This window comes from Hibiscus syriacus, unplaced genomic scaffold (genome assembly GCF_006381635.1).
Source record: "Hibiscus syriacus cultivar Baekdansim isolate YM2019G1 unplaced genomic scaffold, ASM638163v2 tig00112184_pilon, whole genome shotgun sequence".
Lineage (NCBI taxonomy): Eukaryota > Viridiplantae > Streptophyta > Magnoliopsida > Malvales > Malvaceae > Hibiscus > Hibiscus syriacus.
The window spans coordinates 317,730-339,182 of record NW_024063265.1 but is presented as its reverse complement, the minus strand read 5'-3'; the positions used below and the strand labels follow the sequence as shown (position 1 = coordinate 339,182).

The 21,453-nt window shown below is 33.9% G+C and overlaps 1 pseudogene; it reads right to left on the bottom strand.

The window, feature by feature from the left end:
- Window positions 1-17,528: 17,528 nt before the first annotated feature.
- On the bottom strand, window positions 17,529-21,226 carry LOC120175289 (annotated as a pseudogene).
- Between the last annotated feature and the right edge of the window lie 227 nt (window positions 21,227-21,453).

Here is a 21,453-nt window from a genome sequence, read left to right as displayed (position 1 = left end):
TGGGTTACTCAAAGTTTATCTCAATCTTAAATTCAGAAACATTCATGCTATTGATATTGTGACACCTACAAAGGGAAAAATTGAATCGAATATATATTTGGAAGGACACCAAAATTTATGAAATGAATGTAAAGAATAAAGAATGAAAATGTAAAATAATGATGGTCATTTAAGAAACAAAATACTGTCTTTTATTGAAAGCAAGTAGAATTAACATAGCTGCCCTTATGAAAATTCCTTAATACTTGCAGGCACAAGTATAAGGATTAGTATTGGGTATTACTCTGAATTAATCTTAAAAACTACAGGGAGATCCTCTGTAGTCCAATTTTTCAGTGTTTACCCTGGGAAGCAAGGACGTATTCCAGCCAAATATCTTCCTGCTTTATCATCCCCAGTTATCATGTTAATGACCAAACCCTCCATAGCTTCATTGAACAAGTTTTTGTCTTTCATCTGCTCTTCTTCGTCAATTGCTCTGGCTAACTGTTACTCTATATCAAACAATCCTCCAAACTTGAAAGAGCTCATCAAGGGAGGGAAAGACACATACTCCCACGGAATTTCCTCTCCTTTCAGTCTAGCTCTTCTTATTTCACCTCTCTTTTTCGTTTCTTTATTTCTTTGCTGAAAATCAGGCTTAAATCCCAGCCCGAAGCGATCGCTCTTCATCATGACAAATTTGGGATATAAAGTCCCTTGCAGGCATCTACCAAGACCCCTATCTATCTTGGCTCCTTTTCCTAGAGTCTCTCGCACAATCATCTTAGTACAATTAGATAAGCGTGGGCGAGGAATCTTGTTTCTTTCAGCAACAAAAGTAGCATTGACAAATTCTTAAGCTCTGAAGGAACACTCTAGAGCATTCTCATTCGTCTCAATATATGGGGCGTTAGTCGTCACATAAGCAATAATTTCTTCCTCTGCTCCAATACTGATCAACTGACTATCTGACACTAATTTCAATTTTTGGTGTAAGGACGAAGGGACTGCCCCTGCAAAATGAATCCATGGCCTCCCAAGCAAGAAATTATATTAAGGGTTGATGTTCATCACCACAAAATCAGTATTATAGACAGTTGGTCTAATCAATAGTGGTACCTCTATCTTTCCAAGCACATCCCGCTGAGTTCCATCAAAGGCTCTGACAATGTTTTGGTAGGCCCTCATATGTGAGTTATCCATCGGTAACCTTCGTAATGTGGCCATAGGAATAACATTAAGTGCAGACCCATTGTCAATCAAAACACCTGGTAAGACATGACCATGACAGTGAGTTGTGATATTGAGGGCTTTTACCGATCTCATTCCACCATCAGGAATTTCATCATCAGTGAAAGTTATGTAGTTGTCAGCAGCTATGTGCCCTACAATTCGATCCAACTTGTTCACTGGTATATCCTCAGGCACAAACGTTTGATTGAGCACTCTCAGTAAAGCATTCCAATGTACCTCTGAATTTATTAACAAATCCAGAATCAAAATTCGTACTTGTTGCTTGTGTAGCTGCTCAACTACACTATACTCACTATTTTTAGAAACTTCAAGAATTCTTGAGCTTGTGTTTCTGTTACCGGCTCATTGATCATTGGTGGGGGTTCATCGTTGAATATCTTCTGCGGTACCACTACAATTTTTCCTTTTGCTTTCACTTTGTCTAGTTCTTTCGATATCTCAGGAGAATAGCGCCTCCCACTTCTTGTGAAGTGACCAACTTCATTCACTATTTCAGTCATCAAGTTGCCTCCTGGTGCTTCACCTTCAACTACCTTTATTTTCTCTAGCGAACCAGGTTCCCTTATCAATGAGATATTGGCAGTATAGTTCCAAGGCACCTTGCGGGTGTCTTTAAATGGGAATTGTGAAGGAGCTGTGATTACAACTTTTGGCGTTGACGACCCAGAATTCATTGCTGATGGTTTCACAGTAATGACCACTGGCTTGATTGTTCTGTGAACGGGCTCAGAATTTTCTAACGTGAAGACATCTTCTTCTCTTTTTTCCTTATCTTCCTCAAAGAACTCTACCTCCTTATTATCCATCAATCTTTGTAATAACCCCCTGAGTTCTGGGCAAAGTTAAATTTCATGTCATTCTTCTCGATGATATTCGTAATAATATCCACACTCATTGGTCTTTAGCTTAGGATCTTATCGAATCATGGCAGCCTGACAAAGTTGTTGGAATACACAACTGAAGGGAGATTTAATTTCATGAACGTCTTTCTTTGCCTTCCTCCTATTCTCCTAATGGATTGCATTTACCCCTTTACCTCCATGATTTGGTAGTGGGTGTATTGATACATCTGGTGATTCAAACTGTAATCCTCCTGTGTTAATTAGATTTTGCACTATCTTTTTGAAGGCAAAACAATTCTCAATAGAATGGCCAGCAATTCCATCGTGGAAATCACAATATGCATTTGCGTTATACCAATGAGGGTACAGTGGTTGAAGAGGAGTCAAACGGTAGGGGCGTACCATATTTGCTTTTAATAATGAGGCGTATATCTCTGAATAGGGTACGGGTAGTGGTGTGAAGGATACTTTTTCTCTCTCTTTACAAGGTCCCCTGAAATCATTTCTGGCGGTGTTCATGTCATTCCTCTCCGCCCTTGATTGGGTTATTGTGACACTATTTGTAGTATTTTTGTGGTAGACACTTGCAACTTCATTCTCCTTTTTTCGGTATACAAGTTTTTTGGAGCTAGACCCTTCAGCTACTTCAATCTTGCCACTTTTTATAGCATTTTCGATGAGCTCACCAGAGATGATCAAATCAACAAAATATTTGATGGCATTTCCAAGCAAATGCCCCAAGTATGGAGCTTTCAAAGTGTTGACAAAAATTAAAGTAGTTTCCTTTTTGAGTAAAGGGGGTTGGACCTGTGCAGAAACATCACACTACCTTTGGGCATATTGTCGGAAAGTCTCATTGCTTCTTTTTTCCATATTCTGAAGAGTCCATTGATCAGGAACCATATCTGTAACATGTCGGTACTGTTCTAGGAATGCTTTTGCCAAGTCTTTCCATGAATTGATGTGATCCCTAGTTAATTGGTTATACCACTTGGCGGCAGAACCTGTTAAACTGTCTTGAAAACAGTGAATCAACAGCTTTTTATCATTCACATGACCAATCATCCTCCGGCAAAACATGGTAATATGAGATGAAGGGCAAGTGGTTCTATTATATTTTTCAAATTCAGGAACCTTGAATTTCATAGGGATGATCAAGTCTGGGACCAAGCTCAGCTCTCTAGCATCAAACCCATAGAACGGTTCAATCATTTCTACTGATTTTACCATTTCTTCCAATTTCTTCATCTGTTGAGTTATTTGTTCATTGGCTTTTTCTTTTTCAGCTAACTCATTTAGATCTGAAGTTAAGTGTTCAGTAACAGGCTAATAATTGTTTGGGAATGCAGATCCCATGTGGTGCTGCTGATTCTCATTGCTGACATATACATGAGGTCGTGCTTCTTGAGGTACCGAAGAGTGAACAGAGATGTGTATAAGTGTGAAACCAGGAGGAGGACCGGATTCTGGTGTAAACCCTGGTGGGTGCTGGGGGGTCAGAAGTAAGCCCCGCAGGATGTGATGCTCCTGGTCCAAACCCTGGAGGATGCGATAGATCTTGCTCGAATGATGTTAGTTGGTCATCCGCGATCCTTCTACCTATAGCATATTTCTTAAACATTTCTTTCATCCTTTGTAGTAGACCAGTTTGCGAATTTGTTATCCCTACTTCCATCTTATTTAATCTCTCTCTCATTTCTTCTTGAGCTTGTTTTTGTTCTTGTTCAAGTTGGATCATTCTTGCTTCCATTTTCTTAGTTGTATTTCGAGTACCGTACGGGTGTGAAGTGAATGCCAGAATAACTACAATGATTGGAAATTATATTTTATATTATTTTTTGTATTTTAATGAATGCATGTAAATAGTTTAAAACAAAATGCAAATGCATTATATAAGACTATATTATACAAAGATGCAAATGCAAATGCAAAAGGTATCGATTTCCAAAAGTAACCATTCTTAGAAAGTTTCATTCTTACAAAAGAGCTTTCATCTTTACAAGAAAGATCAATTTTACAAATACGGTTTGGCTTTGTTGTTTAAATCCATGATTTCATTCATGATCCCAATGACTTTCTCCCCATATTCAGATGATAAACTAGTGCAAAATAGAATAATTTCAGCCCTGTTGGCTAGTTCTTGTGTATAATGGGCCACCTCAACCAACATCCGGTGGTGTTCATATGTATCCTTCCATCCCTCCTTAACTTGAGTAATTTCCCTTTTGAGATTGGTAATGTGTACTCGACAGCATTGAAACTCACTCTCTAGTCCTCTGACTTGCTCTCGTAAACAGTTATTCTCCTCACGGGTAAGCCTTAAGTTCATCCATTCAGATGGCACTTGCATTTGAAGTAAAGACTCCTCAAGATGTGAGATATGATCTATTAGCTCACCATTCATAGATCGAGACCGATTCAACTCCTCTTCATAACTGGTCTGTAAACCTTCAATTTCTTCGGTTAATTGTCTCACTCTCCTGTTCTTTGTTTGAAATCTTTGCATCCAAGACCCAATTTCAGCCTATTTTCTTTTAAGAATTCAGTTCTATCCCTGTCTCTCAGTCCACATTTCCTTTCTCTTTTGTTCTTTTTTCTTTCTCTAATTCCTAAATCTTGTTATCTTTGGCCTCAAGTTCCTCGAGTATATTATTCATCTCAGCTTCCAAACCACTGACTCGATGTTTTTATGCTTCACACTCCTTCAATATAGCTTCCTTCTCAGTATTCAATTTCTCGACTCCACGGCTTCCAATCTTAAGCTGCTTAGTCACTTTTATTTTCTCAGCTTTATATTTGTCCCATAATTTCTTCTCGGCTTCAATTCTCCTAAGTTGGCTTTTGTTCTTAGCCTTCAGACTTTGAACTCGTTGCCTCTCAATTGCCAACTCTTTAGCCCATTGCTGTGATGTCTTGTTAGACCTAGATTTTTTTGTCTTTTGTAGATTACGGTATTCACTTTTTAAATCAGCCAGCTCGAGATCGACTTTCTCTTTATCTTTCTTCAACAAATCACATTATTTAACATGGAGACCCCTATCAAGATCTATCATGAACTTTTCTTGGCTTGCTTCTTCCATTGCTTTGTCCCATTTTTTCCTTTCAGCTTCAAACTCGGCAGTAAGAATCTCAACCTGTGAAGGTACCACCTTGATAAATTCTTCCCAAGGGATATCTCCTCCTGGATCTGGCAAAGGGACATTTTCATTTGTCCTTGTAAATCTCCAAGCCTTATAGTCGGGTGTATACATAACATCTCCAGACACAGCTCTTGTTCTAAAGGTTCTTTTCCAGGCGAGAGATAGATCACGTGCTTTCTTCTTGTAATGGTCTCAACGATAAGTGATTTCAGATTCCTTTAAGCCACTTGTTACTGGAACAAATTATCGAGCTCTATATTGTCTGAGAACCATTAATGGGGCATAGCTGACTCCTCCCCATAATCCCAGCAAAGAGACATGGTCAAGATCCCCACATCTAAATAAAATATCGGTATATCCAAGCCAGGGAACACACCAAGCAATATCTCGGTCTTGTAAATTACTGAAAGTTGTTATCCATTTCTTCTTTGGTAACCCTTCTGGCCACTCTTTTCACAGAAATTCTTTCAAAGGCGAGTACATTGTAGAAAAACAATGGTATGATGCCTTGTCTTCTTTCCAGAAGTGACTGCGAATCCATACAGTGAGTAATTGAGCACATCCTACAAATCGACCCCCTTCTAATCTTTGACAATTATTTAGGGATCAGAAAGTTTCTGCCAAAACTATTGGTGCTAGATTTATACCATTCTCCAATGTGTCAAAGAAATCTGCAACATCACTCTCCACATGGAACAAAGTCTTTGGAAATATTACTAGACCATATATGGCAAGAGCAAATGTGTCCAATCTCTTATCTTCATCTATATGCTCGAGTATCACCTTCTTGAGACAATGCCAAGAAAAATATTCGCTTTCTCCTTTTTGTTGAATGTGTTGTACTATCCAATTTTCACCTGTACCGGTAATCTTTACTAGTTTATTCTTGAAGGATTGAACTTTCGGAGGTCTGGAATAAACTTTATCCACCTGGATGTTTTCGAAATTAAACAGAGTTGTATACTCCTCGATCGTTGGTATCAAATCCTACTTGTTAAAAGTAAAACAGCTGTACGCAGGATTCCAGAATCGGACCAGAGCCTTGAACAATGATTCATCCATCTTTACATAAAGAAGTTACGCTACGTCACCATATTTCTTGTAAAACCTCTCTTTGGTGGGTGTTCTCCAACTTTCCCAAATCTCTGTCAATTCTCGTAAATCGTTATGCTTGAGATTAGCATTGACATCCGTAGATAGCTGCGATACATAACCTTCAGGCAAACTATCTCCTTTTACTTTTTGCATTTCCTCCGACCAAGCTTGTACAGCTGGATTGAGTTCTTCCTTGTTATGAAAACTTTTTTCCATTGCAATGATCGCTCTTCTAATCTGATGATTACTTGGTTAATCAACACATTTCTTTTATTCATGATGATTATGCAAAAATGCAAAAATGTCAATGCAAGCAAACAAAATAAATTAGAATTACAAACAAAAGAGGGAAAATGAATTAGTAATAGCAAGATAATCAATAGAATTAAAATATGCTATCTACAAATAAATATAACACCTACCCAATCATGATATCTACCCGAGCATGATTTAAATAGATAATAATCATACCCGAACATGCTTTCTACCCCAAAAATGATTATTTCAAGAAATGATCCTAACCGCATGATATCTAGTTCGCATGCTTTTATTCGAAAAGAAAATTTAAAGCAAAAAGAAAGATTCTGAAATGCTTCTCCTTTGTGTATACTTAATTTGGTTACCTACTGACAGTCAGAGGTTCGGTATGTCTATACCTAGGGTAACAGTTCTACGGTTCAATATATGCATGGTTTTGGCTCTAACAGGAAAAAGGTACTCGAATTGTCCTTAATGTTGGTGCCCCCTTGGGCTACCAAACCCTCAATCCTAACCCATTACAGGGTCGTATGGATCGAGTTCAATTCGAGAGGATACATTTCCTTATATCCATACGGAGAAACAATTTATCTCACGTAGACATAAGGTATATGAACCCCAAAGATTACTTACTAAAACCCGTGCGGAGAAACAGATTACCACACGTAGGTTAAGCTTTCATCTCAACTTAAAAGGGACAAAACTTTTAATTGAGCTTATGGTATGCAAATGTCGGTGATGTTTGAGAGGAGGAACATTCAACCCTTTGACTCAAAAGGAAAACGAAACTACTCGACAAAACTTTGGACAAATCTGAAAACAAAGATAAAAATGTTAATAAGATAATAATAAAATGAAGCAATTAAAAGCTTCAATAAAAGGATCATAAGTTAACTAAAGACTCGAACTCATAATTTCCACCAAACGACAATGTGTAAGCGACTTACAGCCTGACTTTCTGAAAACAAATATCCCCAGTAGAGTCGCCAAGCTGTCGTAACCATTTTTTAGGCAGGACAATCGTTTAATTATTTAAAAACAAAAGTTAGACTTTTAATTTTGGAAAATGAAGTTATTTGAATTGATTTGAAATAATTTGGATAGAGTCGCCATCAACCTTTGGGTTAGGTAGGTCGAATACCTAAAACCGTCTTTTAAAAACAATTTTAAGAAAAAATATTTTTTTAAGACAAAAGTTGGTCTGTGTTTACCAAATATTTGATTAAAACATGTTCGGGAGTCAGTTACGCGTGGGGAAGGATTAGCACCCCCACAGCGCCCAAAATTGGTACTGTGTCGTTTACATGTTGTTGTAATGGTGGAAATCCAAGAATTCGAATATCAAGTTAAAATATGATCAATTTATTAAATATTTATTGAAAAAATAAATACAGTGGGTCAAAAATATTAAAGAGACCAAAAATATAATATTATTAAAATTTATTTAATCAAAAAGGAAATTATAATTATTTTTTATGAAAAAATGCATTGTTTTGTAGAACAATCTTTGAAAACGTACTTCCTTTTTAGTTAGGAGACTTTCTCATACAAAAAAAATATTGCCCGAGTTTTTATATAAAATACATATATTTAACCAAAAAATTACTCGAAAATAAATTATATTATTTTATTCGAACAATTCTTAGAAACACACTCCTTATCAGCTAAGACGCGTTTCTATAAATTCATCGAATAAAATAACATTTTAAAAATATTACAAATATCAATAAATTAACACATGTAAATGACAGGTAAAATTGCATGGACAAAGAAATTAATATAAAAATAATAGAATAAACAAAGGTATAAAGCTCACAAAATATACACATATTATGCTTTAATTCAAAACCCAAACAATGTATACATGTTTAAAATATATGCATCGAAATGATCAAAACCAATTGTAAGCAAAAAATCAAAACTAATGAACAGTAAATTTCCCACTTTGATAACTAATCATCTTAAATTAGGTGCAATCTGATATGAAGCAATGATTGACAAAGATAAATAAAAATAATAATACTAATGATTACACACAAATCAGCCAAGATTAACGGCTAAATTAAATACTTATTTTCTTTAAAGCATGTAAGGATATAAATGGTAGGGCACACACACACAATAATAGGGAAAGGAATAGAAATAAATGTAATGGTGCTAAGAAGTTAAATAAAAAATAGGGAGTGATGAAAAAACCCGTTCAATATGAATACAAAACCTTGTAGCTTCAATATTAATTTATGGGATCTAACTTATATGCTATCATTTAATAATGTTTAATTAATTAATTAATATTATATAACACTAATGTCAAAGTTGGAAGACAATTGCATGTGAACGGCAAACATAATTTTCAAACATCATCAAATCTAACATTATTTTATTCATACTTTTTTTTATAATATTCTAATATTATAAACTAATAATAAAAAAAATAATTATTAAAACTTAAGGACCACATAAACCATATACTTCGTTTTTCTTTTGAAATTGAAATCAATAATCTATTACAAATTTTTTAGATCACAATATTAAATAATAATTATATATATTTACTAAAATGAATTATTTATTAATATAATATCTAAATTCGGATATTAACAAATATTATAAAATAAATAAATTAGGACTAAAAAGAAACATGCAGAAAGTTAAAAATCGAATGTATAAACAAACAGAAACTAATTACACTACTAATTAGGATTGAAATTAAATTCGGGTAAAGCATGGAGACAAGATTAAAAATGCAAAAATATTGATCTAAGGACTATAATATATAAAACTGAAATATTAAAACTCAAAATAAAATAAAGAAAACTTCATTTAATGAATATAAGGTATGGATACAAATTAACAGGGACTAAACGTGTAGTTCTTCCCTAAATGGAAAACACGGATGGGATTATAAAAGAGCAAGGATTAAAACTGTAATTAGCCCTAAAAGTTTACAAAACACGGAAATAAGAGATCTTAAAACTACACCGTTTTGATCTAAATATTTAATATCTAAAACCGGTTTAAACTTTACTCTTCTCCCTCATTTTAACATTTCCCTTTCTTTCTCTGGTTTTAGAGAGAAAAGTTTTCTCTCAACTTCTCCTCACCGGGAAAAGAAACCACGGCAGAGCTCGCGGTGGTGAGCGGCGGAGCACGACAGTGCCGACGTCCAGAGGTGACTAAAAGCTACCGATATATTCCTCTCCTTACCCTTAAAACGAATCTAGCCTCCCCTTAGTCTAAAACTTAACCCAAAACCATAGATCTAAGGGATTACCTTCGAAAGAAATGAAGAACACGACAACTTTCGAGCTTCCACGACTGGCTTCAAAGCTTCTCGATGGCTTTGAACCTCCACTATAAGTCCTCTCCTCACAAATCTTTTTTTTTTAGTGTTTTCGTTCGAATCTCTCTCCTTGATGAGTGTTTTTTTTGTTCTCCCCCCTCCTCAACTTCGAATCATCTGCGTATTTTATGGTTGATATCTTCACCGAATCTCTTTGGATGCATATGAAATTTCTTTGCGTTTGGTATGAAAATGACAAGTTTAGGTATGATTTAGGTGATTTGCTTTTGACTTTGCTGATATCTTTTATTTATTTTGCTGTTTGGTGACCAACATGGTGATGATGACAGTTCGGCTTGCTCGGTGGTGGCTCGGCTGGAATTTGGTTTAGGGGATTAGGGTTTCAAAAACCCTAAAGCTACTGGATTGTCATTTGGGATGCTTGGGTTTGCTTTTTGGGTCATTGGTGTTGGGCCTCTTGGCATTTGTAATTGGGCCTGCAAATATTGTAAAATAATAATAATAATAATAATAATAATCATCATCATATTATAGTATATAATAATAAATATAATATATATATTAATCCCAATCAAAAAATGGGTGTCTACACTAAATTATTTTCAAGTTTAGAAATTAAAATGAATAACAAATTTCTATCAATATAATTGAATAACGCAAAAGTGTACGTTAAAAGGAGACTTTCACCGACCATAAGTTGGTCTAGTGAGATGAGATATTTGATTCCTCAAGCAAAGTCAGGGATTCAAACTATGATGTTGTCGAATGAAACAAACTGGATTGAGAGTGTCGTCCTCGCCTCTACAGTACCCGATCTGAATTAGTTGGTCAATAGATCGGATACCAATGATTAATTTAAAAAAGAACAATATTATACAAAGTTGAATTGTATAAATCATTTTTTTATTAATTCTGCTTTCAATTTAGGAGTTTTTAACCGAATAATTTTGATTTTTAATCAGTAATTTTTATACCAAATCCAATATTATTATACTAGCATAACATAACCCAACCCAAGTCAGAATAAATCCTAGCCCAACTATCAACCCAAAAATTAAATATAAATCCAACCCAAATATTAACCCATCATAATTAATCAAATTAATTTAGAGTTGATTTCACCATATTTAAATTATGATTCTCATTTTAAATTGATTCGTACTTTTTGAACATTTAAATTTAATCCTCAAATTATGATTTTTATTTTCAATTGATCTTTAAAGTTGTGAACATTCTAATTTCATCCTCAAATTATGATCATCATTCTAAATTTATCCCGAAATTTTGAACATTTTAATTTTATCTCTAAATTATCGATATATGCTAATCATGTCAAAAGCAAATATAACCATTAAAAATTTGGGTGAAGTACATAAATGGTTATGCGACTATAGGATATTGCTTTATTAAGTCTCCCGATTATTAAAAGTTACAAAATGGTCCCCTGACTATAGGGAGTTGCTTTGTTGAGCCCCTCGACTATTAAAAGTTACAAAATGGTCACTCGACTATTTATTATATTCCAAACTCATCCTTTCAGTTAAAAAATTGACGGCATGAGCTAGATGTTAACCTACTGCTTGAGATATGAAAAATCTAATCTCATATTCTCAAACGACTATTATATCTTAGATAGTATGTTAACATCTAGCTCAGACTGCCATTAATTTTAACGGAAAATAACGAGTTTGGAATATAATGAATAGTTAAGTGACTATTTTGTAACTTTTAATAGTCAAGAGATTCAACAAAGTAACTCCCTATAGTCGGAGGACAATTTTGTAACTTTTAACAGTCGAGAGACTCAACAAAGCAACTTCCTATAATCTGAGGATCAATTTGTAACTTTTAACAGTCGAAAGACTCAACAAAACAACTTCGGGTCTATTTTATAACTTTTAATCGTCGAGTGACTAAAAAAAAATTATAATTGGGGGACCATTTATGTACTTTACCGTAAAAAATTTAATTGTCATTTAAAAATCGATGTGTATTACGTAATAATATAATGTGACATAAAGGTCCTCGAAATCATTTAAAAAAAAGGCAATGAATCATTTAAAAATCGATGTGTATTACGTTTTGGACAAGTCCAATATGCCATTCTCATCACAAGTGTTTCCAAATTGATGCAGAAACCAGATGCAAAGGGCAAGCATGGAACATATATTTCCGAACCGAAGCAATGAATCATTTAAAAATCGATGTGCATACGTGCTTTACCTTGAGGCCTTTACACCTCTGGTTTCTAGTAGTTGATGGCTTTATCATGATGAACCCTCGAATATATTTCCGAACCGAAGCAAGAAACAAGGCTTAATCTGTCCGAATATGAGGAGAAAAAGTCGGATGGAAATATTTGTGCAAAGAAACGGTAAGAACAGAAGATGGTGGTGGAGAAGATGGTTAGTGCAAAGGCTTATGAAATGAAACAAAGAGGGAGAAAGGGATAGATGAGGAGTGAATGCGAGAAAAACACTGAAGAAATGTCGGCATAAATAAAATAAGACACTTGGCAAATGGCAATTGTCTTTATTACATTAAATGTGTGAGGTTCATTACGTTTACAAGTATGCGTATTCAACTACATAAAGGCTTAGGTCCACACAACGTAAAATCACATTTCACAATCGCTTCATCGAGATGAAAGGTTGTTTAACACATTATATATGAATTGATATTTATTTTATTGATGTGTATACTTTTATTTACTATTAATAAATTAGGTAATAATATTATTATGAAATTTTAAAATTAATTTCTTTGAATTTATTATTGATGAAGTGATATCGTATGATTTACTGACGATGTATAAACATACACCGTCAATATATCCAATATTCACCCACTATATATTAATCATATCATTTGATTTGATTTTTATTCAAATTTAAGGTTTTATTATTTTGTTGATAGAGTTGTTAGAGTTTGACAATAAAGATAAAAGTTTAATATAATTGAGAAAAGTAAAAAAAAAAGTCCAATTTGATTGAAAGTAGGAACCTTATTTTCTTTGACGATAATTAATATTAGAACACATATTTTGAGATTTCTATTAAATAAGTTTCTTTGTATACAAATAACTATTCATACAAATAAATACTTTAGATTAGAGTTAGAAGTCAAGTTGTTTCTACAAACATTATTGTATTACTCTTTTTCACATATTGAATTTGTTTCCTCTTATGCCCGTGTTTTTTTTTATAGGATTTTCTAGACCAAATTCTACATGACATATTGAAGGAAAAGAGCGTCGTTGCATCATGGTTGAAGCTAGAGCAAATATGCATGTCAAAAAGTCTAACTAGTAAGTTAAATGTGAAGCAATATCTTTATTTTTATTGTTCGGTTGAAGGCATATCTTTGATAGATCATTTAACTGTATTTAAAGAAATTGTCTCAGATTGAGAGATCGTGGAGATTAGGTCGAAATCCAAGAGCACAGAAAAAACCTATTATTATTACAAGAAAAAGGGGCATATTAAGTATAAGTGATATATGTTGCGTAATAAAAACAATAAGATGATACAAATCGCATGAGAAAATAACAAAAAAAAAAAATACAATAAAATTGATATAGTTAAAAAGACTACGATGATAGTAAATTTCTAATTACATTTTTAGTAAAGACTTTATAACAGACTGAGTAAATTCTTTATTACGGTAACAGCTTCATGAGTTCCATTCGAAATTGATATACAACGTGTAAAATAATGTTTACAGGCGATATATTTCAAAAAATTAACGTTTCTCGTAAGGTCTCATGTATTCGTAAGGTCCCGTTTGGTTCACGGTATAATTTATTCTCAAGAGGAATGTTTTTTTCTCAAAAAAATATACCCACGTTTGGATGACAACATTATTAAATGCCAGGAATGAATTAATACCAATAGTAATTTCCCCCCGGTAATATCTATCCCCATCTCCTTAGGTATTTTATTATTCTCGTCCCCATTGTCTAAAATAACCTTCTTCCCACTTTGTTCTGGCTATCGGGATTCATCCCCTTCTTCCCACGCAGCGTTTGCTTATCCCCATGGTTTCCCTTCACTGACTCCCTCCTCCGCAAATTCGTATGTTTCCCCTTTCATTTTTCCTTTATTCAAATTTCATTTATTGTTTTATAATCTAATAATTTTTTTTATTTCTCCTTACTTTTTGTCTCTTCCTTTTTTCCCTTTCATTTTTATTCAATCTCGTATATGTATACGAAATCATTATGAAATTGTTGTTCTTTAATTTTCTGTAAATGATTTGATATTTTTTTATTTTATTCGTCTTTTCGATTAAATTGTTGATTTAGTTCTTTGATCTCATACTCTAAAGTTGAAATTATCTCTGTGAATTTTGCATTGAATGAATCTATGTTGTAGTTTTTAGATTGATTTGAACACTGAATTTGATTATTCATTTTGTGTGCAGGAATCGTTTCCAAGTCTTACTTTACGAGCCGAAACGTGGGTATATTTTTATTTGGGTTTTTTTTTCAAGCTGAAATGTGGAATTGAAAAGCTGGGACTTTCGGTGATTGAGGTTGGTCTCTATTATATTGTTATTGAACTAACTAATTTCTTTGGCTAGGAATTGGATTTTTCTATATAGCTTTATTTGAAATTTTAGGTTGTGTCCGCTGTTTTTAGAATGCTTTTATTGAGCTGATTTCTTTGGGTTCGTATGAATTATGTGGATTATTCGAAGCTTTGCATTGTATGCTTTGAAGAAATTGATGATGTTTTCGTTGTTACGATTACTCTTGTCTTAAAAATTGGATAGAATGATAAATTTAAGAGTTGCATTTAGAATGCTTTGTTTATGAGTTGCATTTAGAATGCTTTGTCCAGCCTTGGAATTGTTTTTGTCTAGCAAAATTGCCAGTGTTTGATCTTGATATATACTTATTTTATGCGCTAATTCTTGCTCTAATTTAATGGCATCTTGTTGCCAGTGCTATAATGCCATATATATGTATGTTGAATAGTTGGAGTGATTACAATTTAGAAGTTAGTATATGTTCTGAATTTTTTCTTAGTCAATTAACAACACACATAATTGTAACGGTTCGAATTCTGATTTTTTTGAGAAAATAATATTATCTTTTACCCAGCCATATGCATATATATTCTCATCAAGAGTGGTTTTACGTGGACAAACCCTATTAAATCTGCTCCTGGCTAACAAATTTGTTGTTTTCCTATTGGAAAATAAGAGCAGGCATTTTTTGAATCTCATACTGCTGAGAACACCAACCTATATTACTTAAGTTGAGGTGGAAGTGTAGTATACACTATTGTTACTACCTAAATCATACTATTAAGTGTCTGTGTACGCAGGGCAGTATACATAAGACCTAACTTATTGCTCATGTAAAACAACTTTGAAATGATTATAGACTTTTTATTGGACAATTCCAAGTTGGAAGAAATAGGGCATATTTTTCCTGGACAGAAATTGGGCATCAATGAACCTAGAGAGTTATATCATGAAGCCACCATAGTTCAAAAGTGACCCTGTAACATGCAATCTCTAAATAAGAGGATTCATCGCTGTGAGTAGTATCCTTGTTAGAGTATCCGTGGGCATGAAAAAAAAAGATGTTTTACTTGTACTCTCTAAATGTATATCCTTTGTATTTCTTAGACAACTTAATATAATTTGCTTAATCATAATGGCTTTGCTCATGATAATATTACTGGCCCGTCTGATTCAATTCGTCTGCTGTCCCCCTACCTGTTATGTTGTTGAGACTGTTATTTTTTTATTACTTCTGCTGGTCTTAATGAACCATGCCCTTTTTTGTTATCTGCCTCTTGAATTTGACTGATGGTTCCTTATGTTGCAATGTTGTGTTATATATGTCAATAGCTCATTCATATTGTATGAACGGTTCCCTTGTCCCCAAGAGCTGGCTAAATAGTGTTCATTTATTGCTTTGTAATGTCAAGTGTGGATAGAAAATGCTGCTCATGCTAGCTTTAATGTCATTTCCCGGTGAAAAACTTTTCAACTTGTTTTTCAGACTGTTTGCGTCTCTCTGCATCTCTTCTCAATAATGGACTAATGACACAGGATTTCCATTATATTTCGACTACTTGTTTTTGCCGGAAAACGTCAGTTTTTATCTTATCTGAACAAACTCAAACTTCTCTTTATTGAAACAGGTAAGGCAATGGATTGTCGATGCTATTTTCAATAGTCGAGATATTCGACGGAAACAATTTGCTAAGCTTTTAACCGCTTTTTTTGAACCAATCTAGCGAAAAGATCCGTCGCGCTGCACTGCCGTCCAGACGATGTTGGAATGGGAGGTTGCTAATGAAGAATAGATTTTGTGTTTTCTTTCACTTATTCAGGCATTGTTTTTCTGGATGTAAAACTTTAGGAAAAAGTGAGCTTCCTTTATGTTCATGCAACACATGTATACGTGTTTAAAATTCGATCAACGTATTTTAACTATGCTCAATATTTAATATTCAAGCTAACAAAATGACCTAATTGAAATGGTGTTGATAGTTTTAAGACAATTAAAATATTTTAAAATTCAGAGATGAATTTAAAATATAAGACATAGTTTCAGGACTTCATGGTTTATAGAAAACGATATAAGAACCAAAGATGTATGGTTATCTCATCTGTTAACTTTGTCTTCATTCATGATGGAAACAAGTAGCCTCCTTGAACGCATTAGCCTCCAAAGATCGAAGCTTTTTGTCATCAACACACTACCCCAGTGAGAAAATCTCTAAAAAAAATCATAAACACAGTAATATTTTTAATATTTTTTACCATAAATTATGTAAAATTTAATATTAATTAAAATTAAAATAATATATAATATAATTAAATACTCAAGTAATATATTATCAACATATAGAATTTTTATATAAATAATTTTTATTTAAATATTTAAAATTTTACTTGTTAAAAATATAGAACAAAAACAATTTGATAAAATATACATTCTAGTAATCTTTTATTCTTTCAACCAAACATGGTAATCTTACATTCGTGTCAAACCAACCAAACACAATAATACAACATTCCTTGTAATCCTATTCTCTGGTAATATTTTATTCCCACTGGTAATCTTTTATTCCCATTAATAATCTTACATTCCGTGAATCAAACGCATCCTAATAATCAGATGCTATTACGATATTTAATTTTAAAAGTCAGTATATTTTGGTAGAAAAATAAAAAGCCGATAATATGAGACAGATTTTCCTTCTTTTAATTACCAATAAAATTGTATAAAAATATAAAATAATTCTGACACTGATAGTTTCTCCATTAAAGCCCAACACAACCGACAAGACGTTCTAGTCTTTCTAACTGTAAACAACTCTGTGTCATACCAAAAGTCCAATGCCCACATACGTGGAGTCATCTTATTTTCTAACTGAAAATAAACCAGGTTGAGCCTTTCAACTATCTAATAGTTACAACATTTTGAACACATTTATATGGCAGCTACGACAATGGAATACCTATAAATATATGCCAATAGTAAATTTACATGTACATGTTCTAAATCATGATGACATAATGGGTATTCGACCTGCTTCTGCTTTGCATTAATGGCTACCACCACTTTAATACAAGGCCAATTGAACTAAAAAAATTCATACGTCCCAACCTCACGCCCATAGTTTTAATAATTTTATAGTACAGTAATAAACAACGAATCCGGACCTCTTATAAGAGAAAATTGTCAATCATGTGTTGGACTACGTCAGCTCCATCCGAATAAGACCAGTAGTTTTTAACCTGAAAAAAAGCATAAGGTGATAAAATAGTACCACTTAGGTAGCGGCATCTATCAGAGTTACTATTTTATATCTAGATTAGAAAGAAAAAGAAAACACCCTTAAAATACTATGAAAAATGATATTTAAAAGATTAAGAAAAAGGAATTGAATTGATCCGAACCGAATGAAACTCGACTCGGGTCAACCAGTTAGGTTGTCAACCAAATCAGATTCTATTCACAAGGCAATGAGTTTGTAAAGAATGACTTGCCTGAATGGTACTATGTGCAAGAAGTCTTTGTCGGCTTCCTTTGAAGTAAACATCAACCCGTTCCCAGCTGAGTTTTGTTAAACCTTTGAGCATTGCCTCTGTAATATTGATAAACACAAGTGAAATTGAGCCCACCGGATAATAACTAGTTATTCAACTAGTATCCTCAATATGTAGCATTAAATATGTAATGGATGAGTTAAAAATAATGTCATCAGTCATCAAGAGAAAATTTCATCTTATTCCATGAACAAAATGATTGTGTGCCCCAATGATAAACGATAAACCAAATCACGGTAAAAGAAAACACATTCATATATTTGACAATTTAGCAATAATCTTATAGGTGATCCACTGCACAAGAGAAAGTACAGAGTAATCATTGTCAAACACCCTGAAAAGCTATGGCATTCCGACTCTTCATTTTTCACAAGACACTCATTTCTGACACACTTTCAGATATTGAAAATTGTATGATGATATCATGATTGAATTTTCTAATCCTAATTCAAAATGAATAGAGTGGTATATTAAGTGAATGACATCCTAGCCCATTGTTTATGGACTTGAGAGTTAATGCCATTCTAGCTACATCTTCATTGATTATTCCAGATGCATTGCTGAGTGAAATTGGGAAAAGGAAATGGAAGATGCCGACAATTCTATTAAAGCTCTCCATGACAATTAAGAAAATATACCAGACCAATTCTAGGAAAGTGAAAGATGCCAATAACCGAAAATAACAAAGGTAATGGAAGTACATTAAAGGATTTGATTACTAATTTAAAAGATAAACCTTCCATGTTTATTTTCTCATCTCCTTTGATTTTGGCTTCAGAAGGGACTTCATCAAGTGCAGCTGTTTTTGCTGCCTCTAAATTAATGATGTGTGGGTATCTGTCACCTCTTGGAAGATGTTTAATCTGATGTGAACGGAAATTCAAATTGGCATTAGGTTCATAGCCGATGATACAATTAAAAGCCTCCACGAATATGTTTGATGGTTACCTTTGGAAGCTCATTTCGTCGCCGCAAGGAAGAGGTACTCCACCCAACAATATCTAAGAAAACATGTCAAATTCTTAAACAGAGGGAAAAGTTTCAATGTGAAATAATCATGTCCTAGAGCCTAAAACATCTAGTTCAACCATTAAATCTTCTCTGAAGAATTAGTGATGCAGAGAAAACATAACAGCAGAATCAACTGAAATAAAGGATACGGTCAAAATCTGCATTTGCATATGCAACACGACGCCTGAAGGACTGCAGAGCAGTGCTGCAGTTCAAAGAAAAGATAAAACTGTAAGCCTGTAATTTACCATCTAATTTCACATGCTTTAAACTAACAAAGGAACCTTACAAAACTCACATAAATTTAAGATCTTCACAATCACTGACCATCTGGAAAAGAAGTGGTGGTTTTCCATTCTTTCCATCCTTCAAAAACAAATGTTTTCCAGTTCTGCCAAACAACCATGATGTTCGAGCAGCAAGTTTTTCAAGTGCACGGGAGCCACCGAACAATGGAACCTGAATAATGCAAAGCCACAACAGGAAAATATTACCAGCCTGTATAGTAGAGAGCAAATGATAACAACATACACTGTTGTTTACTCAACGGTCAATGACTTAATTGTTCAATGTTTATACCCGCACAAAAAATGAATCAGTAGTCTGCATCGGAACTTATTTCAAGACTTCACTCAACTTGAAAATTATGCATTTTATCATCAAATAGCGTGGAAATGAAATCTATCTTATAATTTTCGAAGCAACTATTAATTACATAGGCTCAGATGGATGAACTACCTGTTTATGCCACAGAGAACCAAGGTGTGGACTTGCAAATGTAATGAAATTCATGGGCTCTAGTCCAGCAATTTTGCAATTTGATTGCCCTTCGGGATATGAATCTCCCAAAATGGTCAGTTCCATAATCTCCATTTGTTTGAGAAATTTCTTGAGTTTGTTCTCGTTCATAAAGCCGTGCAATGGCGTACCTTGCTATAAGGCCACCTAATGAATGACCAACAAATGAAATCTTCTGAACACTTGGGTGATGGCTTATGACATTTTTTACCTGAAAAAGATACAACAGCCTCAAATCTGAATTAAAATTAATGGTAAAAAAGGATGTGCAGACAATATCAAACTGGAGAACTGTAACTATATCCTAACTGTAGGCAGCAGCTTGTAAAATGATAAATAATCTGAGTTGCAATCATGGATAATGAGATAGCTTTGGTACATAAAAAGAACTCATAGCACACATACCTCCTCTGCTAATCTGTCTCCCATTACATCGACACCATCAAATGTCAATGTTGAAGAATTGCGCTCACTGCCTGCATTGCACATTAAGTCATTAACCATTCAGTAATTATTTCATCATGAAAGATGAAACCCATCAACAATATAATTATCACAAATATTAATTTAATGAATGGTAATGATCTTGCGCTCAATTCTCTATCATCTGGAAAGATATTAAATATGAAAATAACACCGCTTAAGGAATTAACAATCAAAATTTGAATCTTGTGGATCGGTCATTAGTTACACCTATCTACTTATAACTTCTAATAGATCTAAAGCCTAAGCTCAGGTTAAATTTATTCAAATTTGCATTGGAGTGAGTTGTATTGGGGAAGAATCACGAAACAGGTAAAAAAAAATTAATTTTTTCAGAAGAAAAAGGAGACATAATTACATCATTGATTTGATATTAACTATCGTTTAGCATATACACAGGTTAAAAAGTAAAAAAAGAACGGAGTATCGAGGAACTCACAGTGAACAATAACATCCCCGGGATACTTCTTCAAAAACTGTTTTGCCGCAAATCTCCAATTCTGAGCACTGCACAAATATCAATCAAGCACTTTCAAACATACATAATAATAACAGAAACGATTAAAGCCGATATTAACCTGCCAATGATGCCATTAACCATAATAACCAGATGAGTAGGATCGTTAACCCCTCCCGGAAACTGCACTTCCATATCGACACCTCCGTTTTCAATAGATTCCGTTCTCAAGCATCCGAATCTCGGCAAAATCAACGATCTTCTCTTCTTTTTATTCTTCTTCATCTTATTTTTCTCCTCCTGCTGCTTCTGATGATGATTTATGACCTTATCAGTATTATTCTCGTTTGTAACCCTGATCTCTTCTGCATCATCAACTTCCTTCTCCGACACTCTTCTAGAATCTCCCTCCATATCCGCCATTGAAGCTAAAACAGAGCTCAGGCAATAAGAAAAATCTAAGGTAACTGTATTAGGCGAGATTTTCGTCCAGACTGTTGGATTATTAAGAGAAACTCGATGAGTCAAACTACCAAGGCAAAGACCGCAAGGGAAATGAAGATGAGACCCGTTTTTGTAGTTACGGGTTTGATACCTAAATGGGGCGACCCGGTGATCCTCTTTCTCGTTTTTTAAGTTATTGCCCTTTACTTTTCCGTTTAATTACGGGATGATTTGTTTTCATTGGGCTACTAAGTTGATGGCACAGTTGGCATTTTGCAATTTAGTTTAGAGAAAATAACCTCAGTGACT